Source organism: Pristiophorus japonicus, chromosome 4, assembly GCF_044704955.1.
Source record: "Pristiophorus japonicus isolate sPriJap1 chromosome 4, sPriJap1.hap1, whole genome shotgun sequence".
Lineage (NCBI taxonomy): Eukaryota > Metazoa > Chordata > Chondrichthyes > Pristiophoridae > Pristiophorus > Pristiophorus japonicus.
Window position 1 is genome coordinate 261,261,140 of NC_091980.1, and position 13,356 is coordinate 261,274,495.

The window sequence follows — 13,356 nt, forward strand, 5'->3', positions numbered from 1 at the left end:
TCAACAAGTCTGCGGGCTGCGCCACCATCAACAAGTTTGCAGGCTGTGCCATTTCCACCCCCGTGGTGGGCAATGGTAGCCGACTGAGAGCATCCGCACAGTTCTCGGTGCCTGGCCTGTGGCGGATGGTATAGTTATATGCTGATAGCACGAGTGCCCACCTTTGTATGCGGGCTGAGGCATGAGTATTTATCCCCTTGTTTTCAGTGAACATGGATATGAGGGGCTTGTGATCGGTTTCCAGCTCAAATTTGAGGCCAAACAGGTATTGATACATTTTGTTTACCCCGAACACACACGCTAATGCCTTTTTCTCAATCATGCTGTAGGACCTCTCAGCCTTAGACAAGCTCCTGGAAGCATAGGCTACAGGTTGCAACTTCCCCGCAACGTTAACTTGTTGTAATACACACCCGACTCCATACGATGACGCATCGCATGCTAGCACAAGTCTTTTACACGGGTTATACAATACAAGCAGCTTGTTGGAGCATAAAATGTTTCTGGCTTTCTCAGAAGCAATTACTTGTTTTTTTCCCCATACCCAGTTCTCACTTTTACGCAATAACACATGTAGGGGCTCTAAGAGGGTGCTTAACCCCGGTCGGAAGATACCAAAATAGTTGAGGAGTCCCAGGAACGACCGCAGCTCCGTGACATTCTGTGGCCTGGGCACGTTCCTGATAGCCTCTGTCTTGGTGTCTGTGGGCTGAATGCCGTCCGCCGCGATCTTTCTCCCCAAAAACTTCACTTCTGTTGCCATGAAGAAGCATTGCGACCTCTTCAGCCGCAGCCCTATGCGATCCAGTCGCTGGAGGACCTCCTCCAGGTTTTGTAGGTGCTCGACGGTGTCCCGATCCGTGACCAATATGTCGTCCTGAAAAACCACCGTGCGTGGTACCGACTTGAGTAGGCTCTCCATGTTTCTCTGGAAGATCTCTGCAGCCGACTGAATTCCAAACGGGCATCTGTTGTAGATGAACAGTCCCTGGTGCGTGTTGATGCAGGTGAGGCCCTTCGAAGACTCCTCCAGCTCCTGCGTTATGTACGCCGAAGTCAGGTCGAGCTTGGTGAATGTCTTGCCTCCTGCCAGCGTCGCAAATTGGTCGTCTGCCTTAGGTAGCGGGTATTGGCCCAGTAGTGAGAAACGATTAATAGTTACTTTATAATCGCCGCAAATCCTGACCGTGCCATCACTTTTGAGTACTGGAACAATCGGGCTGGCCCACTCACTGAATTCCACTGGGGAGATGATGCCCTCGCATTGCAGCCTGTCCAGCTCGATTTCCACTCTCTCCCTCATCATGTGAGGTACTGCTCACGCCTTGTGGTGAATTGGTCGTGCCTCTGGGACCAAGTGGATCCGTACCTTCGCCACGGAAAAGTTTCCAATCCTGGCTCAAAATGCGAAGGAAATTTGTTTCGAACCTGGGTACATGAGGCCTCATTGACATGTGATAGCACTCAGATGTCATCTCAGTTCCAGCTGATTTTGCCCAGCCAGCTCCTTCCAAGCATTGTGGGGCCATCGCCTGGGACAATCCAGAGTGGCAGTTCGTGCACCGTGCCCTCATAGGTGAACTTGACCATGGCGCTGCCCAGGACAGTGATAAGCTCTTTGGTGTACGTTCTCAGTTTCGTGTGGATGGGGCTCAGGGCTGGTCTGAGTGCCTTGTTGCACCACAGTCTTTCAAACATCTTCTACTCATGATGGATTGGCTAGTGCCAGTATCCAGTTCCATGGCTACAGGTAAGCATTATAGGTGGACATTCTATCGAAAATGTGTGCATCCCGTGTACTTCTGCATCTGACTCCTCTCTCTGAGGCTCAAAATTGCTTTGATCCACCATGGACCGATCTTCCTCTGCCATATGGTGGTTAGCAGGTTTTGCAGAGCTCGCAGCTCATTTGTAAGCTTGTTGGAGGTGCCCCATTGTTCCACAGCTCTTGCAAACATACCCTTTGAAGCAGCATGAATAGACTGAATGGAAGCCTCCACAATACCAACAAGGTGTGAATTGCCGTGCATTCATCCTTTCTTGCAGACTCTGAGTCATCTGGGTCACCTGAGGTCTGCTGGCAGTTGCAGACTCGTGGTATCTGCCCTGTACATTTCTGCTCGCAAACACAGTTCCAGTTAATTTATGAACATTGCTAGCACTTGTGTGCTGAGAGATTTGTTTGGTGTTATCACTGGTGGACATAAACGTCTGTGCCATCGCAATGGCCTTACTGAGGGTCGGTGTCTCTACAGTCAAAAGTTTTCATAGGATGTCTCGTGGTCAATGCCCAGTACAAAAAGGTCTCTGAGCATTTGCTCCAGGTAGCCATCAAACTCACATTGTCCTGCAAGTCACCTTAGCTCGGTGACGTAGCTCGCCACTTCCTGACCTTCAGATCGCTGGTACGTATAGAACCGATACCTCGCCATCAGCACGCTCTCCCTCGGGTTAAGATGCTCCCGAACCAGTGTACACAGCTCCTCATATGATGTATCTGTGGGTTTCACCGGAGCCAGAAGATTCTTTATGAGGCTGTAGGTCGGTGCCCCGCAGACCGTGAGGAGGACCGCTCTCCTTTTTGTAGCGCTTACTTCTCCGTTCAGCTCGTTGGCTACAATGTACTGGTCTAGCCGTTCGACATAGGCTTCCTAGTCCTCACCCTCCGAGAACTTCTCCAGGATGCCCACAGTTTGCTGCATCTTTGCATTGGATTCGTGTACTCATCGCCAGTTGTTGTGTTCCTAACACAGATGAGACTGCACACAGGGAGGTTAAAGTAACAGTGACCTCAGTCTTTATTAAGACACTCCAGAGTGAGTAACAGGCCTTAGGGTCCGGCTTATATACAATGCTCCGAAGGGATGCTGGGATCCCTTGGGACTTCAGGGGATGCGCTCCCTGGTGGCGGAACATGGGAGTGCATGCTTTACAGATATACAACAATGATCATGGCTGATCATGCAACTTAAATACCCCATTCCTGCCTTCTCTCCATACCTCCTGATCCCCTTAGCCGTAAGGGCCACATCTAACTCCCTTTTGAATATTTCCAACGAACTGGACTCAACAATTTTCTGTGGTAGAGAATTCCACAGGTTCACCATCTCTGGGTGAAAACATTTCTCCTCATCTTGGTCCTATATGGCTTATCCCTTATCTTTAGACTATGACCCCTGGTTCTGGACTTCCCCAACACCGGGAACATTCTTCTTGCATCTAACCTGTCCAGCCCTGTCAGAATTTTATATGTTTCTATGAGATTCCATCTCATTCTTCTAAATTCCAGTGCGTATAATCCTAGCCGATCCAGTCTTTCTTCATATGTCAGTCCTGCCATCCCGGGAATCAGTCTGGTGAACCTTCGCTGCACTCCCTCATTAGCAAGCACGCCCTTCCTCAGATTAGGTGACCAAAACCACTAGAATGCTGATTCTGGAGACTAAACAATGCCTTCTATATGATTCTGTCACTCTCAAAAGATAAAAAGAAATAAAATATTTTTTTCAGGAATGGGTCCATTTTCACAAAGCAATGATTAGTGGAGAGAAAAAAGGATATAATGATACTAAGAAGCAGAAGAGGGGCATATTATTGCCACCATTTTATGCTAAAGTATAAAAGCTATATGATCCACTCATCTACTCACTAAGAAATTTCATGGGAAGCAAATAAAGTTGTATGCATGCCATTGGTTTCATGGCTCTCATGAGAAGGTAGATAAGGCAGCTGCAAAAGCTAGGGGCAGTGACAGCAATCATTATGGACGTGTGCTGAGAACATAGGACATACTAGCACAAGTAGGCCATTCAGCCTCTCGAGCCTACTCCACCATTCCATTAAACCATGGCTGATCTGTACCTCAATCCTAGCTCTATGGGCCCAAGTTTCGGCCTCAGTTGCTCCTGATTTTTTGGAGCAACCAGTGTAGAATGGAGTATCTTAGAAATTCAAATTCTTGGCATTTAGTTTGCTCCAGTTCTAGTCAGTTAGAACAGTTTCACTTTGGAACAGAATTTTTTTTTCAAAAGGGGGCGTGTCCGGCCACTTACGCCTGTTTTCAAAGTTTCGGCAGTGAAAACTTACTCCATTCTAACTTAGAATGGAGTAAGTGAAGATTTTTGTACGTTCCAAAAAACCTTGTCTACACTTTAGAAAATCAGGCGTAGGTTACAAATTAGGTATAGAGAATGGGGGGGGAGGTTTAAAGGGAAGTTTACAAACATTAAACACTTCAGTTTTACAAATAAAGAGTAATCATCAATAATAAATGATAAATACATCAATAAATTAACCAATAAATCAATCAAAAAAAATTAATAAAAAATAAAAAAAATAAAAAAATCAATAAATAAAACATTTTCTACTTACCGACTGCAGCACCGGGAGTCCCTCAACAGCGTGCTGGGATGGTCCCCCCAGTGTGTCTCTGTCAGTGTCTCTATCTCTCTGTCGGTCTGTGTGTGTGTCTCTCACTCTCTGTCTGTCAGTGTCTGTGTTTCTGACAGCGAGGGAGGGGTAGGGGGAGGAGGGGGGGAGAGGGGGGGAGAGGAGGGAGGGGGAGGAGAGAGGAGGGAGGGGGAGGAGAGAGGAGGGAGGGAAGGAGAGGGGGAGGGAGGGAAGGAGAGAGGGGGAGGGAGAGGGGGGGAGGGGGAGAGTGGGGGGAGGGAGAGAAGGAGGCTGAATGGCTGGGCCCAAGACCTCGGGCTAGATTTACAGGTAGGTGGCATCGGGTCTTGGGTGGGGGGGGGGTCAGTAGCGGAGGTCCGGGGTGTGGGGGGCGTGAGTGTGAGTCGCGGAGGTCCAGAGCGGGGGGCGGTGAGAGAGTGTCGCGGAGGTCCGGAGGGTGGGGAGAGAGAGTCGCAGAGGTCCGGGGGGGGGGGGGGAGAGAATCGCGGAGGTCCGGGGGAGGTGGGGGACAGAGAGTCGCGGAGGTCCGGGGGGAAGAGAATCGCGGAGGTCCGGGGGGGGTGGGGGAGAGAGAGTCGCGGAGGTCGGGTCGCCGGGGTGGGGGGTTGGTGGTGGGGAGCGGGAGTCGAGTCGGGTCGGGAAGAAGCAGGAGCTGGGCGTGGGAGGAGCCTTATTCACGCAGTCCCAGTGAGGCCATTCGGCCAGAGCTTGGGGCTGCGTGCTTCGGGCCCCTCCCACACAGTTTTGGGCGCCTGGAGCTACTGCACATGCGCGCCCACTGTAGCGCGCATGTGCAGAGGTCCCGGCACTGTTTTCGGCGCAGGGAACTGGCTCCGCCCCCAACAGCTCCTGCTGTGCTGCGCCCAGCTGCAGAAGACCTGCAGGGAGCCGGAGAATAGGGAAGTTTTTTTTAGGCGCACTTTCTGGCGCAAAAAACGGGCGTCCAGGTCCGGGCTGCGCTGTTTTAGGCGTGTCCCGAAACTTGGGGCCTATATCCTGTGATACCCTTACCTAACAAAAAACTACTGGTCTCAGTCTTGAAAGCTTCAATTGTGCCAGCATCCACAGTCTTTGGGGAAAGAGGATTCCAGGTTGCTACTACCTTTTGCATGAAAAAGTACTTCCTGATTTTCTTCTAAATGGCCCACCTCTAATTTTAAAATTATTTCCCCTTGTTCTTGATTTCCCCACCAGAGGAAATAGCTTCTCTGCAGCTACCCTATTAAATCCTTTTAACATTTTAGATCACACCTCAATCTTCTACACTCAAGGGAATACAAGCCAAGTCTATGCAACCTGTCCTCATAATCGAACCCTTGAATCCCCGGTATCATCCTCAGGACTCTGCCCTGCACTGATGCCTTCCAGGGCCAAATATCTTTCCTGAGATGTGGTGCCCGAACCTGAACAAAGTAGTTCAGATGGGTTCTAATCAAAGCTCTGTGCAACTGAAGCATAACTTCCTCTCCTTCACCCAGAGAGTGGTGAACCTGTGGAATTCTCTACCACAGAAAGTAGTTGAGGCCAATTCACTAAATATATTTAAAAAGGAGTTAGATATACTACTAGGGGGATCAAGGTGTATGGCGAGAAAGCAGGAATGGGGTACTGAAGTTGCATGTTCAGCCATGAATTCATTGAATGGCGGTGCAGGCTCGAAGGGCCAAATGGCCTACTCCTGCACCTATTTTCTATGTTTTCCATGTTTCCTTTGTATTCCAGCCCCCTCGAGTTAAAGGGCAACATTCCATTAGCCTTTTTGATTACTTTTTGGACCTGTCTATCAGCTTGCAACGATGTGTGCAGTGGAACTCCCAAATCTCTTTGCTCCTTGTAATTGGTTTTGCCCCTGATGGTTTCGAATCACCCCTCTTACAATAGTTCTAGACTCCGGAATTATAGTCGTGAATGGTAATATACAGTCATAGACAGATCTTTTCGGTTTCAACCGTCACAATGCTTTTATTCAAGTTAAAACACGCCTGCATCTACTAAAAACACACCCTGGTAGTGTAATACAAACAAATACAGTACAACATACAGTCTGGCCTGTCTAAACAGGCCCCTAACACGAAGCACCCATGTCTAAAGCACCCCTGCTTGGACACAAAATTGAACCACTGAAATCTGTCCAACAGAACGTGCGTACGCTTATGATCCTTGCAAAAACCTCCCCACTAAAACCCTTAAGGCTTGGTTGGGGCACACAACACCCTTTCACACTATGCGGTGGTCTTAAAGACGCGTGAACTGGGATAAATGCTCACCAATTATCCCTCTGGCTTACTCACTGCTTCTCCTGATGAGGCGTATCTTCTGGGTCAATACCAATCTGTGGTATTCAAGTCCAGTCTCAAGATCAGCTTCCCAGTTGAAGTAGCAAGGCTCTCTGGTGTTTCTTCTCTCCGTTCCAGATGGAGTGCTTAGTCCTTGTGCATTGCAAGCAGGCGTAGAAGAGGGGAAAGAGAGAGATGGCTTCCAACTGCCGTTCTCTTATACCTGCAAGACTGCTTAAAGTCCAACTGTCCTTCCCGCCTGAGGCTGTCCAACTGAAAAACAAACTCAAGTCTGTGCCTGTTCCTTTGTCAACTGGGCCGTCCCTTGATGTGTGGCTCCGATGAGTCTGTGGTCAAAATAGCTTTCCTTTGTCTTTCGATGGCCTGAAACCCCGGCCACTTTACTTAATGTCTCACTGACGGGTTCCCATTCCATGACAAAAGGCGCTCATTAACAATGATGTTTCTGCTTTCAGCCATTCACATTCCTGCCCAGCTGATGTGTATTCAAGTTAAATATGTTTGGACCTGCTCCCACGTCAGATCTTCTGCTGTACAGTGAATATGTCCAAGCAAAGTCCAAAAGGTCCAAAAAGTGTGTTCGACGAATTCTTACATCCTCTACAATTCCTACTTTCACCATTTAGAAAATACACCCAACTGATCTCACTAAGATCAGACGGATGATTCTAATCTTTTATATGTCTTTGTCCATCAAAAAGTATGACTTGAGAATCTTTGACTGGTTCTTTGGGATTTTATTGATAGTTCAAGTAGAATTGATAGAGAAATAGTAATCGGATATGTCTGAAAAAAGTTAACAATTTATCAAGTATTAAATGTAGTGAAACAAAAACTCAGTGTGCAATTGTAGCTCATCTGTTGCAAGGAATGCCCCTGATATGTCAGTTGCTCTTTTTTCCACTCTGTACTTCCTTATGTTCTTTTTCTGTTTCTAAAATCTCCCATTGTCTTTGTTGATATTTCCTAGCCATACCAGAGACAGAAAGATACTTTGCTGCAACATAAACTGAATTGACTTCAATATTAATCAAGAACCAATGTGTGTCACTTCTACCTAAACAGGTTCTAAAGATATTGCGTGGCTCAACTTGTAATGATGCTGAACTGGAAATATTTCTGCCTTGAAATGATCCCATGTGACACTTACATACAAGCACTTCAAAGATTTGCCTGGAATTCCTTTCTCTAGTTTAGTAGAGGTGTTATCATCATCATCGGCAGTCCCTCAGAATGGAGAAAGACTTACTGCCACTCTTAAAATGAGTTCTTTGATGGCTGAACAGTCCAATACGAGAACCACAGTCTCTGTCACAGGTGGGACAGATAGTCATTGAGGGAAGGGGTAGGTGGGACAGGTTTGCCGCACGCTCTTTCCACAGCCTGCGTTTATTTTCTGCATGCTCTCGACGATGAGACTCGAGGTGCTCAGCACCCTCCCGGATGCACTTCCTCCACTTAGGGCGGTCTTTGGCGAGGGACTCCCAGGTGTCAGTGGGGATGTCACACTTTATTAGGGAGGCTTTGAGGGTGTCCTTGTAACATTTCCTCTGCCCACCTTTGGCTTGTTTGCTGTGAAGGCGTTCCGAGTAGAGCACTTGCTTTGGGAGTCTCGTGTCTGGCATGCGAACAATGTGATATGGCCTGCCCAGCGGAGCTGATCAAGTGTGGTCAGTGCTTCAATGCGGGGGATGTTGACTTGGTCGAGGAACGCAGTTAGTGTAAAGAGCAATTTGGATGAATAGGTTCTTATGCTAGCATTTTAAAGTGTCATTTGAAGGCTTCACATTACAGACAGCGGATGTCAATGGTAGGCAAACTACAATAGACCGTTGTCAAGGACAAAATTAATTTTCATTTGGAGAAACATGGGTGCGTGGTGTGTGTGGGGGGGGGGGGACAGGGTGGCGGTGGCAGTGTGGAGGGTGGGTGGGGGGGTGGTGGCAAAATTCGGTAATTATTTTACTTTGAGAAAATTTAGCACCCAGCAAAATGCCTTGCCAAACTGTGGTAAATTGGAATAAAGGAGCTAAGGGGGTGAAGGGGGTAAGTGAGGTGCTAATAGCCTCAGCTGGGTGTTGCATGGATGCTCTTTTCACAGCCCCTTACTCAATTTCAGCTGAGTTCCATTCCTCAATCAGCCTTCAATCCTTGACTCCAGCTCCATCTGGCTCTTAAAGGGGAGGTCATGTGAACCTGCTGCTGCTCATTTTCAGTATTGCTGAAGTCAGTCACTCATCTCTGGAGCTGAGGAAGCTTGTAAAATGGCCGCTGGTAATCCCCCTTCAAGGGAGAGGGCTACAAGATTCAGCAATGTGGCTCTGGAGGCATTAGTGGGGGCATTTGAGACCAGGAGGGCCTCCCTCTTCCCTGCCTCGGGAAGGAGGCCATCACCGCAGATGTTCCATGCCACATGGCAAGAGGTGGCCCAGGAGGTGTCGGCCAGCACTGAGGTGCAGAGAAGCCTCACCCAGTGCTGCAAAAAATTCAACAACCTACGTCGGGTGGTCAAAGTGAGTACAAGCTTCCACACCTCCTCCATACCAGCCTCTCAACATCTGTCTGGGCACACTGTGCAAACCACCACTTCCCCACCACTCAAACACCAAGCATCTGCAGATACTCACACCCACATCCTTATCTCACACCTTGCCTACCTTCATAGCTATTCAACCACGGCAGGCATATCTTCCACATACATAGCTGGAATCAGTTCTATTCTACTGCAGGCCAAGATGGCACATAACAGATGGGAGCAGCAGAGGACTGGAGGAGGAGAACCTGACCTGTGACCCCCTCGCCAACATTGAGGAGCGAATGCTGCGGCTCATTGGCCCGCAAATGGTGGGCGGAGACGTCGACCCCGCTGGGGGTAACAATGGTATTTTTATCTCCTCTCCTTTTCTCATACCACTTCCCCTCACACCAGAACAGTATGCGTTTATCATTTTCCAATCCCCTCTCCTTCTCTCATACCGTTCCCCCACCTCCCCCCACCCCCCCCCACCCCGCCACACCACAAGGCTTTATCACTATCCAGCTCCTGATACTGACTGCATTTCTTGCTCCAGTCCTGCCCCACTGCCCTCACCTTAATGCGAGTCTTGTGCCATTTATGCTTTCAGATAACCAGGCAGAAGCTGGCCATCCTGCACCCGAGCCCCTCCCAAGACATTGTGGAGGGAGAGGAAGAGGAGGAGCCGAGCACTGTATCATTGCTTCTCTCACCCACAGGCACCAGCTCAGATGCTGGCACTATGCGTTCATTAGAGGTTAGACTAGTAGACTGGGGCAGAGCAGGCTGCAGCAAGGCCAAGGGGAAAGGGAACCTTGGGAGCCATCTCCCTGGAGGGCAACTTCGCACATGAGTTCTGCTCCACAGGACTCAGCTGAGGACTTCGATGGGGAAGCATTCACACAAAGGGTGATGGCCATGCACTCTGACATCATAGGTGCAATGCAAGGGTGCCTGAGAGGCTTTTGGTTGTGGTACGGAGTGTGGAGGAGTCTGCCTCCAGCTTTGCACAGAGCTTTATGCACACCATGAAGCCCATCATTGCCAGTCTGCAGATGATGGTGGACTCCCACAGAGACCGTGCGGATTTGGACCTCTTGATGCATGTCATGGGCGATGCGGCAGCTTCTATTGCAGCACAGGCGGAAGTACTCAATGTCTCAGTGCTGTAATGCAGACAATGATTGGTGGCATGGAAGCTCAGACTGCTCTCATGCAGTCTCAGGTTGATGCTATGCAACGTCTTGGTGCTGTTATGCAGTCAGTGAGTGCTGGCATCGCATCTCAGCTTGCTCTCATGCAGTCTCAGCTTGATGCCACGTATGGTCAGACTGGTGTCATGCAGTCAGTGACTGCTGACATTCAGTCTCAGACTGGTCTTATGCAGTCTCAGTTTGATGCCACGTGTGCTCTGACTGCTGCCATCACAGCTGGGTCCACCACAGTCCACCGGGGATCTCATGGTGTCGTAGCAGCCCACCCAACTGTGCTTCATCAGACTGGTGGCGATGTTGAGGTGCTGCCCCAGGGAAATGGCAGTGGGTCAGTGGGGCAGGAACCTGCTGTCCTCTCTCAGGATGACAGCATCCCTGAGCCCACCACTGCCGCTCCACCATTGCACTTGTCGCTGGCCGTCATCCAGCCAGCCCAGACTGCCGCTGCCCAGCCTGAGGTGGTACAGCCTACAGCCGGGCCTTCCATGGCCAGAGCTGGTCGAGGGTGTCCTGGAAGGCCATCTGCAGTCTCTGGCCCTGACACATGGCAGCCTTCAACTAGCCCTGCTGCAGCCACAGAGGACACACTGTGGAGGGGCACTAGATTAGTTAAAGAAAAGAGGGGAAATAAGGAAATGCACACGGGTAATTAGTAAATACATTATGTAAGCCTTTGTTGTTACGATATAAATTTGGATTGGAATGTTTAATCTTTGTTGTCTCTCATTTTCAATGGAAGGGAAAATGGATATGGTCATGAGGACGTCGAGAGGAACCGGGAAATGGAGTGGAATTCATTGGAAATTAACTCTGATGAGACTGTCGCGCACCTCCCTTGCAGAATCGTGATGGTCTCGCTGCCTCCTTCGTCGCTGTTGTTGCTGCTCCTGCTCCTCTTCCTCCTCACCCTCCTCCTCCTTGTCCCCCGCCTCCTCCTCAGGTGGTGCGGCTATGCCTGGTGGCAATGGCTATTCCCTCATAATGGCGAGGTTGTGCAGCATGCAGCAGATGACGATGAATAGGGACACCCGCTCAGGTGAGTACTGGAGGACACCCCCCGTGTGGTCAACGCAGTGGAATCATTGCTTCAGCATTCCGATGGTCTGCTCTATAATGTTCCTGGTGGCGGCATGGCTGTCATTGCATGAGTGCTGGACAGGAGTCGTGGGGTTATGTTGGGGAGTCATGAGCCAGGTGGAGAGCGGTTAGCCCTTATCTTCGAGCAGCCAGTTGCGTGCTTGATTTGGTGGAACAGAACTGACACACAGTCTGGCGGAGGATGAATGCATCGTGGCTGCTGCCAAGATAGCAGGGGATTGACGGTGATGATTTTGCATGTTTGGTCGCAGACCAATTGCACATTCAGTGAGTGGAAGCCTTTGTGGTTACGGAAGACCTCAGGATTGTGATGCGGTGCCCGCAAAGCGACGCGGGTGCAGTCAATGGCACCCTGCACCATAGGGTAGCCTGCTATCCTGGCAAAGCCACATGCTCACTTGTGCTGCTTCTCTCTAATCATGGGAAAGGAAATGTAGTCCCTCCTCCTTCTGTAAAGAGCCTCTGTGACCTCGCGGATGGAGCAATGGACACCAAACTGGGAGATGTTGGAGAAATTGAGTGCGGTTCTGACCTTGGTTGCCACTGAGAGAGCCATCCTTACCCTGGTCTGAGGCTCGAGGTTTGGTTGCAGCAGATGGCAGAGCTCTGTGACCACGTCCTTGCTGAAGCGCAGCCTTCGAACACTGTTCCTCAGTGAAACTGATGTAGGAGAACTGCTGCCGGAATACCCTGGGAGGATAAGGCCTCCTGTTATCAGACCTATTGGGCCTTCTCACTCTGGCCACATATTGCTGCCTTTCTCCTTGTGCTTCTCCTGCACCTCTCCCTGTCTTGCACCATGTCTTTCTTCATGCCTTTCTCTCTTCCTTTCTCTATGCCTTTCTCTCTGCATTTGTCTCAACGTTTGTCTTCACTTACATATCCTTGAATGGTGACGTCGGAGCAGGAGGTCAAGTACCAACACAGCCCCCATGAAACGAGAGAAATATTGCGATTTGAAATCTGCCCTGAATGATATAGGGGAATAGTTAGGAGGCAGAACAGTCTTTGAGTCAAAATCACTGCGATCTACCCACTAGCCACTCTGCCTATGTGTTAGCAAGCTGCAATGAGTAATGGCTGACTAAAGATAGTGCCTTTAAATAGCGCTGCTCCAACCGACTCCAGTCTCCAACTCGACAGCTGAAGCTGTCATTGTCACTGCAGGGGGTAAGTGAGGCTGAGCGGCCGAATTTCACGGGGCACTGTGCATAATGTCATTATCACCGCGCGCAGCTGTGTTGGGCGCTTCCGGCAGGAGCGAGACACTCATAGCGCCTCCGCAAAAACCCTGCCCAATTCCATGGTGGACGCTGTAATCGCCCCGACTGGGCGAAAAGCATTTTGCTCCCCATTAGCTAACGGCAGGTGCACAAGAGGCCAAATTCAGCCCCTTGGGCTAATAAGGGATAGTCAGCACGAATTTGTGAAAGCAACTCATGTCTGACTAACCTGATTGAATTCTTTGGGTTGATGCAGGTAATGTAGATGATGTTGTTATATATGAATTTTCAAAAGGAATTTGATAAAGTAGCTCAAAACAAACTTATTCGGAAAATAGAAGCACATGGTATTAAAGGGACGATGGTAACTTGAGAACATAATTTGCTAAGGGATAGGAGGTGGAGAGTGGCGGTGAATGGATGTTTGTTCTGACTGGAGAGAAGCATGCAGTGGGGCCCCCCAGGGGTTGGTATTAGGACCATTGCTTTTGTTGTATATAAGTGACCTGGACTTGGGCTTTGGGAGTACAATTCCAAAGTTTGCAGATGATACAAACTTGTCAATGTACAAATAGTGAGGAGGATAGTTGCAGCCTTCA